Source organism: Schistocerca cancellata, chromosome 3 (assembly GCF_023864275.1).
Source record: "Schistocerca cancellata isolate TAMUIC-IGC-003103 chromosome 3, iqSchCanc2.1, whole genome shotgun sequence".
Lineage (NCBI taxonomy): Eukaryota > Metazoa > Arthropoda > Insecta > Orthoptera > Acrididae > Schistocerca > Schistocerca cancellata.
This window is the reverse complement of record NC_064628.1, coordinates 25,362,842-25,378,768: the sequence shown is the minus strand read 5'-3', so window position 1 is coordinate 25,378,768 and position 15,927 is coordinate 25,362,842. Positions and strand designations below refer to the sequence as shown.

At 43.1% G+C, this 15,927-nt stretch overlaps 1 protein-coding gene and 1 pseudogene across 1 annotated transcript in view; both read right to left on the bottom strand.

Annotated features, from left to right (window-relative positions):
• LOC126175495 (cholecystokinin receptor-like) overlaps positions 1-15,927 on the bottom strand; it is a 1,200,755-nt gene that overhangs the window by 385,374 nt on the left and 799,454 nt on the right. The window lies entirely within an intron of this gene.
• Positions 6,868-6,985, bottom strand: LOC126177944 (5S ribosomal RNA; annotated as a pseudogene).

Sequence of the window (15,927 nt, the reverse complement as noted above, 5' to 3'; positions counted from 1 at the left end):
TTTTGTTAATTAAACGACTGTGGGGAACTGTATCGAACGCCTTGCGGAAGTCAAGAAACACGGCATCTACCTGTGAACTCGTGTCTATGGCCCTCTGAGTCTCGTGGACGAATAGCGCGAGCTGGGTTTCACACGACCGTCTTTTTCGAAACCCATGCTGATTCCTACAGAGTAGATTTCTAGTCTCCAGAAAAGTCATTATACTCGAACATAATACGTGTTCCAAAATTCTACAACTGATCGACGTTAGAGATATAGGTCTATAGTTCTGCACATCCGTTCGACGTCCCTTCTTGAAAACGGGGATGACCTGTGCCCTTTTCCAATCCTTTGGAACACTACGCTCTTCTAGAGACCTACGGTACACCGCTGCAACAAGGGGGGCATATTCAGTAACTCGTCCACAGATCGGCCGTTAGTCACTATTTTGAACTGAGTTGGACCGTGGGATATAAGCACATACAAAGTTTCTACTTAGCTTATTGTCCTGATATTGGCTTCGTTGTCCTCTTTAGAGGCATGATAACATCCGCAGGGTGGTATAGTATGTAGAAAATTATCTGATGAAAGGATTGTGAACAACTGGCAATACTCAAATTACAAAATGAAGTAAAGTATCTGAACAAATAAACACATCTATTCTGAAACTTTTTACACCTTGTAATGATACACTTTGAACTAATAATTCGAACAACATGTCTGCTTACTGTAACCTCACCCACTCACTTGACCACCGTTCAGCACAACTTCCCGCCAAGTCTGTACACGGTGAAGAAGAACACAGATACTATAGAAAGCAAAGTGTTTAGATCTCTGTCAGAGACATTCGCTGGTGCATATTTAGCAAAATTTAATAAATTTATTTTACAACATTTAATTTTAAAACTTCATCATTATGCTAGATACGTGGAATATAAATATTCAGAAGTGAAATAATTAATTTTGATGGACATAATTATTTTATGAACTTTTGTGTGTAAACCAGCATATCGATACCCCTTGGTGTAGTAGGATTCCGAACGGCTCAGGGGGTGATAACGCTACATTTGTCAGGAAGTAGATGAAATACCGAAAAAAAGTCGAAACATTATGCTTGGACTATAGAATTAATGAGTCACAGTTTTTGATAGTGCTGTTCTTCTAATATTTAGCAGTAACAATGTGTAGAGATGTGAAATGGAATAATCGTGTAGAGTGAGAAGTAGCTAAAGCAAATAGTAAGCTACGGTTCAAAGCCAGGATTATGGGGAACTGTTACTTATCTTCAAAAGAGGTTGCATACAAATCACTTGCATGGCAAGTACTAATAAACCACCTATATTATCCACACACGCAGAAATCACGATTGTGATACTACTTCCAGGCGGAACATGTTGTCATTTCTGGTAAAATACCTGTTAGACTGAGGAGAGAGTGTACATGAGAAGTTAATGTAACAGAAGAATCGAAAAATCTTAACTGACTGACACTCGAAAGAAGTCTTGCGACAACCTACTTAGAAAACATCAAGATCCGTCTTTCAAGGACGAAATTACGTATGTTCTTCTTATCGCTATCAATTTAGTAGGGATCGTGTAGATAAATTGGAGAAATAAGAGCTGAATGTAGCCATCCTTCGCACAGTCAATCCGTGAACTGCACGTTAAGAAATCTTAACACATGCTACATCATAATACAGCCCGCGCCATGCAATTCTCAGAACATATAAGTGGTGATCAAAAAGTTTGCATTTGAGTTCGTCGCTACAGCGTATATACAACGTAGTTCGAATCCGATGCGGGTGTGTAAGTAACGACATGGAGGCAAGGGACTAGTGTGGCATTCGTGTGTTTCCCACGTGCGTGCGGTTAACGAGGAAACGTGAACTATGGCGACGTCATTACCAAATGCGTCCTAACACGACCAATGTGCTGTTATTCTTTCCTTGGCTGCCAAAGGACAAACACCAACAGACATTTCATCAGAGAATAAACAATATGAATGGGACACAACGTCTATCGAGAACGACCGTTGTGGAATGGTCCACCAAACTCCGCACTGGTCGCGATTCGACACAAGAGATCTGGGAGTTATGCAGAAGTAACGTCAGCTCAAGCGGGAGACCCTTGAGCACCCGCCCTATTGTCCTGAACTCTGCCCATGCGATTATCACGCTTCGGTCCCTTAAAAAACACCTTGAAGGCTTGACGATATCTGTTGGACGAAGATGGGCAGCAGGCAGTCACGGATTTCTCTACGCAGCAGGACACAATGTTTTACCTAATGGGTATTTTCAACCTGATGTGTCGGTGGGGTAATTACTTCAGTGCTCATGGCGATTTTACCTGATTGGCATGCCGATTTTTGACTGTACAGCCTTCGAGCGGAAACTTTTTGCCGCGCGGGATTAGCCGAGCGGTCTCAGGCGCTGCAGTCGTGGACTGTGCGGCTGATCCCGGCGGAGGTTCGGGTCCTCCCTCGGGCATGGGTGTGTGTGTTTGTCCTTAGGATAATTTAGGTTAAGTAGCGTGTAAGCTTAGGGATAGCAGTTAAGTCCCATAAGATTTCACACACATCTGAACATTTTTGAAACTTTTTGCTCGCCCCTTGTACAGGGTTATTACAAATGATTGAAGCGATTTCACAGCTATACAATAACTTCATTATTTGAGATATTTTCACAATGCTTTGCACACACATACAAAAACTCAAAAAGTTTTTTTAGGCATTCACAAATGTTCGATATGTGCCCCTTTAGTGATTCGGCAGACATCAAGCCGATAATCAAGTTCCTCCCACACTCGGCGCAGCATGTCCCCGTCAATGAGTTCGAAAGCATCGTTGATGCGACCTCTCAGTTCTGGCACGTTTCTTGGTAGAGGAGGTTTAAACACTGAATCTTTTACATAACCCCACAGAAAGAAATCGCATGGGGTTAAGTGGGGAGAGCGTGGAGGCTATGACATGAATTGCTGATCATGATCTCCACCACGACCGATCCATCGGTTTTCCAATCTCCTGTTTAAGAAATGCCGAACATCATGATGGAAGTGCGGTGGAGCACCATCCTGTTGAAAGATGAAGTCGGCGCTGTCGGTCTCCAGTTCTGGCATGAGCCAATTTTCCGCGGGCTACGCGTGAAACTTGCCCGCACGCGTTCAACCGTTTCTTCGCTCACTGCAGGCCGACCCGTTGATTTCCCCTTACAGAGCCTTTAAACTGCGCATACCATCGCCGAATGGCGTTAGCAGTTGGTGGACCTTCGTTGAACGTCGTCCTGAAGTGTCGTTGCACTGTTATGACTGACTGATGTGAGTGCATTTCAAGCACGACATACGCTTTCTCGGCTCCTGTCGCCATTTTGTCTCACTGCGCTCTCGAGCGCTCTGACGGCAGAAACCTGAAGTGCGGCTTCTGCCGAACAAAACTTTATGAGTTTTTCTACGTATCTGTAGTGTGTCGTGACCATATGTCAATGAATGGAGCTACACTGAATTTATGAATTCGCTTCAATCATTTGTAATAACCCTGTATGTGTAGAGAGATGCGATGCGAATAAGACAAAAACGACCTTGTTCCTTTATAGTCTACAGAGAGCGTCTCTGTTTTATTGGTGTACTGCGTCACAGTGTGTGGTATTCTTGTTGGGAATTCGGTGTCACTGAAGTTCCTTTGTTCTCGCGCCAGTGCACTGTGTACTCTCTACTGTGCGCGTGTTGCATGCGTCAGCTTCTCCGCATGGAAAGACACTTAGGAAGAACCAGTCGACGTGCATGTCGCGCGTCCGCTGATGCGAGAGACGAAAATTGTTATTGGAAAGCTGACTGCAAGGGTGCGCGTCGCAAGTATCAAATAAAAATCCTTTGCATTCATGTTGCTCATTTGAGAGCACAAGCGCAGAAACAGATACGGGAGACGTGCCGTCTTCTCTTTTCCATTGTCTGTGTTTTTCCTTTTTCTGAATTCCCCGACAGGAATTTATCTGTGTTGCCTCTCTCAGCGCTCCCATTGGGCCACACGGAACAATACGATCCGCTCAATTATACGAGTTAGCGTTGAGTCCAAAAGGTGCTGCCTCCCCCGTCCCTGCAACCGCTGTACATCATGTATTTCCAAGAAGAGAATTGTCTTCGCTTCGGAGGTGTAAGACGCGAAACTAATTAGACGAAACACGTATTTCCTAAGGAGAGAATGGTAACATAGTTTGATTAGTCGTAATAGTTTCAGTGCATGTAAGATCAAATTCCTGTTGTAAGAGGGCAAGGGGTGTGTGACCGTTTCTTAGGCAAATGAGAAGCCATCTACATCTTCACCTAATTCTATACTTTGCAAACCACACTATGGTGCATGGCGGAAGGTACTTTGTGTACCATTCCCACCCCTGTTACAGTCATGAATGGTCCGCAGGAAGAACGATTGTTGTTAAGCCCACATGTGAGCTCCAATCTCTCTAATTTACCCTCACTGTCGTTTCACGAGACGTACCTAGGAGGAAGCAAGATATTGGTTGATTTTTCTACGAACGTACGCTTTCAGCACTTTTATTTATTTACTTAACAAATATCTCTAATTTTATCTTCGTGATCTTTCCACGAGACATTGGCTTACCTGCGACTCGTTCCACTTTAAACTGCTTCATAGTTATACTCCGAGATAGAGCGTATCTGTCTGCTTTAGGGACTGTGGTGCAATAGTGTCGTAAAAGGACAATCATCAAACTTTCACTATTAAGAGACAATATATAATTAAAAATTCTTTAGACAAACTGCATTCACGGCTGAAGGCCTTATTGACAAGAAATTCAAATTATTTGTCAGCTGAAGGGCCCAATAGTAATAACTCAAAAAACAATTTCACGGCTGAAGGCCTAGATAGCAAATTCTTAAGAACAAGTTAACTTGTCCCAGAGACTAAAATATTATTAAAAAAAAGGACAAGCATCAAATTTTCACTATTAAGAGACAACATATAATTAAAAATTATTAAGACAAATTGCATTCATGGCTGAAGCCCTCATTGACAATCATCACAATCCGACCAAATCAAGAGCGAAGTGGGCCTCAGACAGTGCTCCAAGGATCGATCTGTGAAAGTCGCTCAACTTCGTAAACGATGAGACAGGCAGCCAAGAGCTGCATTCACTTAACCAGATGTCAACTCAAACTAGTGACAGTTTAAACGCAGGCCTACACTCTTGCAACACCTACCTAATGTCTTATAACCAGCACAATGATGGAATAACCCAGGCAAGGCAGAACCTGCAGACAGCACTGCGTCTTCAGAATTCGATGTTTATAGAACATCCAGAAGCAGAAAGACCCACTATGACCAAGGTAGTCCAAAAGAAACAAATATCCGAACCACAATCAAAGAGGCTGTCGAACCACATGCTTTATCGGACACCAGCTGCAAGATGAGGAAAGGTGCACTGCCGCGAAAATAAGCTAACCTGCAGGGCAGACAACTGGGACGTTAGCGGCCACTTGGCAGAAAAATACTGCTGGTTGAACTTAATCAATAAACATAAGGAATTCAATGATTAATAATAAAAGGTGGAGAATGGCTAATTAATTTCGCCAACTCCAAACACTGCCTCGTTGCTCTTCATCTCAGTGTTGTGTACATAGTTCCGCGTAGTCAGGGCGTACACAATTTTCCCACTAGAGCGCGCCCCGCTATGCACAACAGCGCAGGCGCAGCGCTCCTCCGTCTCCGCACTACGAGATGGCGCTGCCATAGAGACGGACCAAATTTTGCTTCCGCCGATCCGCGTATTAATATGTAACGCAGCCAATGAGATTGCTGCTAACGTAGAACCTTTTCTCCTCGCGGATCACACTCGCGCAGTAATACATGAATGCGCAAGGTATTATAACGAGTGTACAGACCTCCGATTAGTCAGTCTCCATTAGCCTGTACCAGTCTGTACGAGATCTACCTTTGTCTGTACCAGTCTATAGTCAAGTCAAGTTTCAGTCTACGCCATTAAGATTACCATATTCTGGTACATAGCCATGAAGATAAATGTATAGACATTTTTGTCAAGTATCAGAGATATATGTGAGAATAAGATTAACGTACCAATACCAAAGGAACTTCAGATTGTCAATTGTAAATAGCATGCAGAACCAAGTTAAGAAATTTTTATGCTTGTTATTATTTTAATAAATGAGTGTGAAATTTAATCAAGTTCTGTTTAAAGTTGGTCTCTGTCAATCTGCTACTCTAAGCATGCAAGTGGTATTTCTATCGTCTGACCTAACGGCAGAAGATAAACACACCACGATAAGACCACGAGACATATTGCTGACACTCGCCTACTTCGTTAGAGCGACAAGTCACATAATCTGATGGTGTGTGTACTGGAGGTCTTACAGTACGGACACCACACTCAGCGACTCTGCGAGCAGCAATGCGCGAACAAACAGCGTGATCTCAAAATAGTGGAGGTTTCACAACTGGTTTAATGTTCACTCAACTCAAACGTCCTGGGTCTGATGGAGAGCGAGGTTGTCGCCCTCGCAACTACAGCCCCTCGATCCTGCAGTGCCTGCATGCCGCCAGCGGTCCCAGTATGTCCGCATGCTGCCGGATCTCACTGCTGCTCCATCCCAACCGAACTATCCGACACACCCGACCCGGAAAACATTTGACGCCCTTCCAAAGTTAGTACTAGGGTACTAGATGTCGATAACCACTGCTGCTGCCACTCACGGACAGACAACGCTAGCAAACGTAGTGGCGCCAGTAAACACGAGAAGAAAACGAGACGCCACTATCCCTATTACATGATACCAGCTTACCAACGGCACCAACGTCAGCAACATGGTTCACTTCTCAATCAAGTAGCTCCTCAGTTTGCCTCACAAGGGCTGAGTGCATCCCGCTCGCCAACAGCGCTCAGCAGACTGGAGGGTCACCCATCCAAGTGCCAGCCCAGCTCGACAGCGCTTAACTTCGGTGATCTGACGGGAACCGGTGTTATCACTGTGGCAAGGCCGTTGGCCTTTCAGACCCTCTGGCTACAGTTATATAAACTGACTTTTACTGTAAGGTTGAAAAATCAGCCAAACAGTTGCAAAACAAAGATTTATTAGCTATTGATCTAGGTTAAGATAATTAACAGAATAAGAAGCATACCAAGCAAGCCATGGATTGATAAAATTCTTGTTTTGTCAATTTTATATATGACAAGAGCCACTTGGCTTCATCTAGTCTAATGTACCCTAATGTGTTGTAACAAGGCCCACTTCTTCTGAAAAAGATAGATCAAGGGATATCGAAACCTAGATCAAGGCCTAATAAATCTTTTTTTCAACTGGTTGGTTGATTGTTCAACCTCTTCAGATTTACACAGTTGCTGTTTCGCAACCATGTTGAACTTTTACTGTGTCTTAGCTGCAGCAGAAGTATTTTTTTTTTCAATCGAAACCTGAGGTACACATTTTTGAATGTTAAACCTTTCCATCATGCGCAAATGAAGTGCTGCCAACTGCTGGGCATCATTCTGAAAATATCAGCAAGTCAGTGTAGAAGTGCGCAGCAGCTCGTGAGAGTAAGCACACGGATGTGGTTGGTTCGCCATATTCCACTGCATAGTTCAATATCGTTATTGTTATTTTGCATAGTAATTATTGAAAGGTCGTTTTACTATTTATTACAATAGAGAATATTTCGCAATTGGTTATTTTAGTACATGAAATGAAGCCAAGTGTACGAAGTAAGTTTTGAAAATGAGTAGATGTTTTTGAATAAATTTTGCATCTAAAATCATTAAAAAGTCACATAAGAGCGGTACCATACAAATAAATATTTCCTTCCCCCAGATAATTTTCCAGATCAGAAAGCGTTAAGGCTCTTGGACGAGATGGCGTTCATCCTGAAGTCGTGATTCATGTTGTTGTTATTGTGGTCTTCAGTCCTGAGACTGGTTTGATGCAGCTCTCCATGCTTCTCTATTTGTGCAAGCTTCTTCATCTCCCAGTATCTACTGCAACCTACATCCTTCTGAATCTGCTTAGTGTATTCATCTCTTGGTCTCCCTCTACGATTTTTACCCTCCACACTGCCCTCCAACGCTAAATTTGTGATCCCTTGATGCCTCAAAACATGTCCTACCAACCGATCCCTTCTTCTAGTCAAGTTGTGCCACAAACTTCTCTTCTCCCCAATCCTATTCAATACCTCCTCATTAGTTACGTGATCTACCCACCTTATTCTGTAGCATTCTTCTGTAGCACCACATTTCGAAAGCTTCTATTCTCTTCTTGTCCAAACTAGTTATCGTCCATGTTTCACTTCCATACATGGCTACACTCCATACAAATACTTTCAGAAACGACTTCCTGACACTTAAATCTATACTCGATGTTAACAAATTCCTCTTCTTGAGAAACGCTTTCCTTGCCATTGCCAGTCTACATTTTATATCCTCTCTACTTCGACCATCATCGGTTATTTTGCTCCCCAAATAGCAAAACTCCTTTACTACTTTAAGTGTCTCATTTCCTAATCTAATTCCCTCAGCATCACCCGACTTAATTTGACTACATTCCATTATCCTCGTTTTGCTTTTGTTGACGTTCATCTTATATCCTCCTTTCAAGACACTGTCCATTCCGTTCAACTGCTCTTCCAAGTCGTGATTCATACGGAAAGATATACTAAGAAGTGGTTGGCAGAATTCTGTACTGACATCCTGCTGACTGGCTACCTACCATCCGGATATAGAAGGCGATGGTAATGGGAAGCCAAGAAACAAGGCAGAAAGCTATTGCCACATATCCATTCTTACATGCTGCTATTAGCTCTTTGAAAGACTGGTCTAAGAATAAATAGTGGTACCCTAGAGAAATTATAATTGATCAGACAGGCTACAGATCGGGACGCAACAGCTGCGGGCAAGTGTTATCTCTTACGTCCTTCATAAAGGCAGGGTTCGAAAAGCAACTAAAAGCGTCCTCGGAGTCCGTTTATTTCACTGCTGCCTGGATGGAAGGCTCAATCTATAAACTTCTCCAAATTATATCTTGCGGAATGACGGCGCGACTTGTTAACAGCAAGGTAATTATTGGAAGCAAGATAACCATGGAGAGAGAGCTCAGCAACAGATTGCTCAAAGAATCAGTTCTTTCACCATTACTGTTCAACATGTGCCTGTCTGACATTCCTGATACTTCGTCCAGAAAATTCCGCTATGCCAACGACCTGGTTATTGCCGTACAGCACAAGGAACTGAAGCAGACAGAAGGAATAATCATATAGCGACCGTGAAACAGAATGCAAGACTGAGAGGCAGAGTACTTCATCATAATTTGAACCCAAAATACACTACTGGCCATTAAAATTGCTACACCAAGAAGAAATGCAGATGATAAATGGGTATTCATTGGACAAATATATTATACTAGAACTGACATGTGATTACATTTTCAAGCAATTTGGGTGCATAGATCCTGAGAAATCAGTACCCAGAACAACCACCTCTGTCCATAATAACGGCCTTGATACGCCTGGGCATTGAGTCAAACAGAGCTTGGATGGCGTGTACAGGTATAGCTGCCATGCAGCTTCAACACGATACCACAGTTCATCAAGAGAAGTGACTGGCGTCTTGTGACGAGCCAGTTGCTCGGCCCTCCTTAACCAGACGTTTTCAATTGATGAGAGATCTAGAGAATGTGCTGGCCAGGGCAGCTGTCGAACATTTTCTGTATCCAGACAGGCCCGTACAGGACCTGCAACATGCGGTCGTGCGTTATCCTGCTGAAATGTAGGGTTTCGCAGGGATCGAATGAAGGGTAGAGCCACGGGTCGTAACACATCTGAAATGTAACGTCCACTGTTCAAAGAGCCGTCAATGCGAACAAGAGGTGACCGAGACGTGTAACCAATGGCACCCCATACCATCACGCCGAGTGATACTCCAGTATGGCGATGACGAATACACGCTTCCAATGTCGGTTCACCACGATGTCGCTTAACACGGATGCGACCATCATGATGCTGTAAACAGAACCTGGATTCATCCGAAAAAAAAAAAAACGTGAAGCCAGCCGGGTTGGCCTAGTGGTTCTAGGCGCTACAGTCTGGAACCGCACGACCGCTACGGTCGCAGGTTCGAATCGTGCCTCGGGCGTGGATGTGTGCGATGTCCTTAGGTTAGTTAGGTTTAAGTAGTTCTAAGTTCTATGGGAACTGATGACCTCAGAAGTTAAGTCCCATAGTGCTCAGAGCCATTTGAACCATCGGAAAAAATGACGTATTGCCATTCGTGCACCCAGGTTCGTCGTTGAGTACACCATCGCAGGGACTTCTGTCTGTGATGCACCGTCAAGGGTAACCGCAGCCATGGTCTCCGAGCTGATAGTCCATGATGCTGCAAACGTCGTCGAACTGTTCTTGCAGATGGTGGTTGTCTTGCAGACGTCCCCATCTGTTGACTCAGGGATCGAGACGTGGCTGCACGATCCGTTACAGCCATGCGAATAACATGCCTGTCATCTCGACTACTAGTGATACGAGGCTGTTGGGATCGAGGCGGAATTATGAATTATCCTCCTGAACACACCGATTCGATATTCTGCTAACAGGCATTGGATCTCGACCAACGCGAGCAGCAATGTCGCGATACGATAAACCGCAATCGCGATAGGCTACAATCCAACGTTTATCAAAGTCGGAAACGTGATGGTACGCATTTCTCCTCCTTACACGAGGCGTCACAACAACGTTACACCAGGCAACGCCGGTCAACTGCTCTTTGTGTATGAGAAATCGGTTGGAAACTTTCCTGATGTCAGCACGTTGTAGGTGTCGCCACCGGCGCCAGTCTTGTGTGAATGCTCTGAAAAGCTAACCATTTGCATATCACAGCATCTTCTTCCTGTCGGTTAAATTTCGCGTCTGTAGCATGTCATCTTCGTGGTGTAGCAATTTTAATGGCCAGTAGTGTATCTAGGCCTCTTCTTGTAACGAACACTGTCCCTCAAGCAACACCTTCTTGAGCCGGACCGTGTCGATAGGTCGCGGCACGTCTGCCGCATGCCATCTTTGCCTCTAGCGGAGGGCGAGCCCTTTTGAGGGAAACAAGTGGAGTGCCAGAAGTGAGTCGGACGGCGACAAGCAGCGGCGCACGAAGGGCTCTTCAGGCACGGTGTATTGTGATTTGAGCCTTGCGATTTCTCTATAGGACGACATGACTTAAGTACTCAGCTTGAGGCCGCGTGTCCGAGACACGGACACGAGACGGCCGAAGTTATTCCTAGTGGTGATGTACGTGGGTGTGACGCCTTGGTTAAGATGGAAGCGTGGCATCTAGAACTGTGGTGAGGTGCTTCAGCGTGAGGTTCTGAAAATGTTCCCCTCTATCGTCTTCCCCAGTGCGTCAGCGTATGCTTAAACGCCTGACCCACCTTCAAATGCTCAAATGTGTGTGAAATCTTATGGGACTTAACAGCTAAGGTCATCAGTCCCTAAGCTTACACACTACTTAACCTAAATTATACTAAGGAGAAACACACACACTCATGTCCGAGGGAGGACTCGAACCTCCGCCGGGATCAGCCGCACAGTCCATGACTGCAGCGCCCATAGACCGCTCGGCTAATCCCACGCGGCTGATCCGCCTTCGAGGCTATTAGAACTCTGAAAATACCGGCTCATTCTTCCTGCTTGCTTCAGCCCCGGTCGTGTGTACGCTGAGTACGAGTTCAAGAAGCCTGCACGTATTTTAGCAACTGCTTATTGTAGCACCAGTAAATCTGTCATTTTCTGTAATGCTGTGTTTTTACATGCTGTGTTTTTACTCTCTTATATAACTTTGTGGACTTTTGTTTTAGTTACTTCATTTATTGCTGTGAATGGCTTTGATGCTTTCTAGTTAACTTTTTTATTCTGGGAGAAAAGGATTAGTGCCAATTGCTTGGTATTTAAGACAGTGTCTGCTAAGGTAATCGAAGTTCGTTTGCAAAACATGTGCGTCGATTCTAATCTTCTTGATTTTCCCTCCCGTGTGGCGGTCCCTTGCTACCGTTAGGCCATGGGACTTTATTTTGAAACTGAACTCCGGCTGTCGCGTGAAACTACTTATCTTCTTGGTGAGATTTGGACATGTGCGGTAATAAAGCCCGACTGTTTTTTTGCTATTAGTACTGGAGGGCTTGTTTTATGCCCAATTATTGGTATGCTGATATGTGATTACGCTCTTAGCCATATCGTGTTCAGTTTCATGATAGGTTAAAAACCAGTTATGATTTAATTATTTGTTGAACTTAAAGATAATTATTTTGCCAGGTAATACCAGCAGTTAGTAGCGACATGCGCAGAATTGTCTCGATTATTCCGGAGGTGTCTTCATCTGATACAGACGGTTGTTATTCTGAGGTCGCGTGCCACGCTGTTGATCAATAGTGCTCACATGGGCCACATAAAAAAAATGCAACATTGTGTCTGCCTTAGTGTTCTTTTTAATTATGTATTCCTTGAAATACGTGTTTGTCCTTTTGGGCAACTGAATGTAAATTTTAAGGTCATTGTTTTCGTAAGTTTTCATTTCTTTGGTGAGTGGTGTTGTGGAACAGAAAATGCGATAAGCTGAACTGTCAAATTGTTTGTCATACAAATTCTTCTTGTTGTTGCTGTCATCTTGAAGCGTAGGTACCGTATACAATTTTTGCATGGTTATTCTGCACATAGCCTTGTGCTAAAAATTTTTGGTATCCTAAGAATTGCATAGTATCTCATTATAGGGACTGAAACTTGGTGATAAGCAATTAACTCTCAAGGAACTGCAACAAATTTTCTTGCCTCTGTGATTTGCATTATTGAAAATATTGCCTTCATTAACTGTTACTGTTAAGTGCAAAGCTTATTTGTTGTTTTTGAACATAGGTATTTTCATAATCATATACAACATTTTGGTTTTCCTATGTTTTTGACAGGATAATGTGGGTCGGTTTGACAGTGTATCAAAGTCTTACTTGAAGGCAAAGTAAACACTGCAGCACATATTGGCGTAGGACATATTTATGAAATTCTCTCAAGACTTCTTGTTGTTGTTTTTCTTACGTGTTCTTTTTGATTAATAGCTAAAAGCTTACACATAAATTTTTAATTGGTTTGATTGATCCTCAAAACGTTAAATACATATTTTGGTCACGAACGATGTTCAACCCTTACCTGGACCTAATTCTTCCCCTCCTAGACAACCTCTCACAGTAGCTGTGTACCACTTCTGAAACTAGCCCTAGCCCAGAAATTGAAGACTCCTCCATAAATTACAGGGAACTATCTAGGGATTCCCAGCAGTCACTCTGGGTTCTTAAGTGTACTCAAGTTCTGGATGCTGTCCTGTCTCGATGTATAACCGTCATTCAAATCTTGTCGACACCCAACTGAATATTGACATGTGCATGATGTAAGGCGCTACCAGATATACCCCAGTTCTCGGGCTCCCGTTATTAACTGGTATTATGCCACATGATTTGTGCTGGTCAACTGCACTTGTGACAGAACTAAACAAAATCTTAAGGACTTCTTATCCATCCATGCGTAGGCACCATCCACTTTTAAAAGGCTACAGTCACGGCACCCTACCCTGCGAGATGCTTCTGACATGATTTCCAGACGTTTTAAACCTCTTGGAGAATGGAAAGGTCTGTGGGAAGCACTAACAAATGTGTACCTGCATAGCATCTTCTCAGATGCTAAGCTCTACCACACAACACATGGACTGGCCAGGATTGAAACCGAATGCGCCATGACAGTTCAAAGGCGCACTCTACAAGTGGAACAAGCTGCCCAACCTAGACTGTGACTGCAGAGCTCCACACCAGATTATACATAACATTGTCAACGAGTGTAGGATTTGAGTATTCCATAGTAGTGAAGAAGATTTCCTACAAGCAGCACCAGGCCCTGCACACTGGATTGAGGAATGGACATTCAGTTGCGAAACACAAGTAACTTTTTCAGGTTCATTGCTTCTCATTTATAAAGGTATGCACATTTGTATTTGTTAATTGTTGTGTGTATTAACCATACGTTAATTCTCTAATAATTACTGCAATCCTACTAGCGGGGGTGGGGAGCGATGAATCTACACATCGCAACAGGTTGAATGAGCTAATTATTCAAGTAGACGTCAGCGATGAAATTAATGGTGCTGAAATTGGTTTTATGGTGTTATGTTATTATGACCACTATCTGTGCTCTAGGATATCTACTTTTAGCAGCGTCTGAAAGAGTTATAGAAGCACACATAATTCACGAATATTTAGAATTACGATGTCTGTTGTATGTCCCACAGCTGTTGTAAGGTGCTTTTGAATTACTCAAAAATAAACTTGATGATCGGGGTGGCATCGCAGGTGTTCAACTGGGTAGCATACAGGGATTTTGGGGAGCAGAGAAGTATTTTGAAACCTTGCTAATGCTCTTTTGTATTTGTGGATACTTTTAGCCATGTGACAAGGCTCATAATACTGGTAGACACGTCATCCTCCACAGGAAAGGCGTTATGTTTCGCTCGAATTGATATCCTAGGAAATACACATAGCCATACGAATTAATATTTCCCCATAATGATGCAAAATATTCACCAGACCATAATACTCCTTTTAGCAACTCATATTCTTCCAACAATGGCTGCATAGCGCTCGATTTCAAACTTATCTTGCCAAAAACACCGACATTTATCCGTTGCATGATGTACAGGACACCACTCTTGGAAACGAATAGCCCTGTTCTATATTTTTGAGAAAATTTCAGTGTTTTATTTCGACGAAACATCTTTATATGACTGTAGACCGGGCTATAGGCACAACTTTAGTTGTATAGTTACGTTATTTAGAATGTAAGCTGTTTCATTGTAGGGTATTAGTTGACTTTCTCGTATATTTATAGCTGTAGTTTACCTCGGTCATCAAAAGTGCGCAGAACTCTCACTTCGCATGACTATCACAGTGGGATCATAAATAAACTTTAAGGGAATATCTTTTCATGTATATTTTTCACGCGGATTTCGTTTCGCAAACTGTGTGTTTTTTGTCTCTAAAGAAATGGAAATAATTTCTCGTAGCTCCTGCATGAAATGTAAAGTCAGTAAAATGTTTTTAAAACTATGCAGGAAAAGAACGGAGTAGGAGTTTTTTGTTTCTTCATTTTTCATGCGCCAACCAAATGTTTATAATATACACGCGCGCGCGCGCGAGAGAGAGAGAGAGAGAGAGAGAGAGCAGGTGAAAGACGCTCCATCACAGATGAGAGTAGTACCCTCTGTTGCAAATACAGAGAACTTGATAGACAGATAAAGGACTGTCGCCGTGAGTAACGTGTTTGAGTGAAAAAAAAATTTAAAATGTGAAGCTGCATCTATGTGATTTTGGAGATAAAACGACTCTTTGCCTTTATATATGAACAATAACATTATTATTAATTTTCAGTTTTCTTGATGGAGAAAATGTGTTCTGGACTCTTCCAGAACAATGATAGGTTTGTACATTGAAATGATTTCGTAGAAAATGAAATACTGTTTCTCAAATGTTTTCAACTGCGCTGTCTGTCCACATCACTGTTTTTAAACAATTCATGAAGGCAGCAATATATTTTTTTATATTTCTCCCATAGCTGTCAGCTTTTACGTATGTCTCCGTATTCTTTTGTTCTAGCATCTAAGTTAGCATTAAGTAGTGTACAGGCTGAAGAGCGGGTTGCCTGTACTGCTACCAGCCCCCCCCCCCCCCCCGCCTACGTGACGTGGGAGGGGATGAAATAAATAGTAATACACTGTGCTGTTCTCACCTTGTGTCTATCGTTCCTACATTTCATTTCCATAGCTTCCCCACTGAGACGTAGCGCCGTATAACGATCCTGCCTTGGAGGCGGTTAAGTGGGAGATGTGTCTCAGAGCTGGAGAGTGACAGATGGTGACGTGAGACTGGACGCGCA